This window comes from Leptonychotes weddellii, chromosome 3 (assembly GCF_054177405.1).
Source record: "Leptonychotes weddellii isolate Sample4059 chromosome 3, ASM5417740v2, whole genome shotgun sequence".
NCBI lineage: Eukaryota > Metazoa > Chordata > Mammalia > Carnivora > Phocidae > Leptonychotes > Leptonychotes weddellii.
In genome coordinates, this window is record NC_138371.1 from 47,967,281 (window position 1) to 47,968,078 (window position 798).

Below are 798 nucleotides of genomic sequence, written 5' to 3' on the forward strand. Positions count from 1 at the left end.
TCTGTAATTAACATCAGTGACCAAGACCTTTTGATTATGACTGCTAATGAGAATACTGTTTCTCAGTATTTCTTTACCTAATCTTTCTAAAATTATTTTCAGCATGAAGACAAAGTAAAACATTAAAAAATTCTATTTTTAACTTATTATTAAACATAAATATACATATCAAAATCTAATTATTTTTGAGACTCACAAAGACAGACTTTTACACAAAAGTGGTTTTTATTTTCTGATATCTGTATTTAGTTGTGGTCAACTATAAATTATTCTCTCAAGAACATGATAATTGGATTTCTTCTTTCCTTCCTTCCTTCCCTCCCTCCGTTCTTTTTCTTTCTTTCTTTCTTTCTTTCTTTCTTTCTTTCTTTCTTTCTTTCTTTCTTTTTCTTTCTTTTCTTTCTTTCTTTCTTTCTTTCTTTCTGTGGGACACTTCACAAATTTGTGTGTCATCCTTGTGCAGGGGGCCATGCTAATCTCTGCAGTTTAAATTTTAGTATATGTGTTGCTGAAGCAAACACTGATCACTGGATTTCTTAAGTGCTATATAAAAGAACATTTTTCCTCAGCTTAAAATGGAATATTGAAATATATATGAATAAATACCTAAATGTGCTAAGCACTAGGAAAAAGTTATGCAACATTGGGTATAGCCATGAGATAGAATTTTCACCAAAAATGTGACAAATATTTACAATTTGATAACATACAGCCCTACCCTATATACCCTACAAGGACTAAGTGCAACACAGTGTTGTTGTTTTGTTTTGTTTTTTAATTTTATTTTATTATGTTATG

General features: G+C 29.4%; 1 non-coding gene across 1 annotated transcript; it reads right to left on the reverse strand.

Annotated features, from left to right (window-relative positions):
* Nucleotides 1–418: 418 nt before the first annotated feature.
* LOC115938844 (U6 spliceosomal RNA) lies at nt 419–521 on the reverse strand. The gene has a single exon (XR_004073858.1). It is a non-coding gene; the product is annotated as a U6 spliceosomal RNA (small nuclear RNA).
* Nucleotides 522–798: the final 277 nt, after the last annotated feature.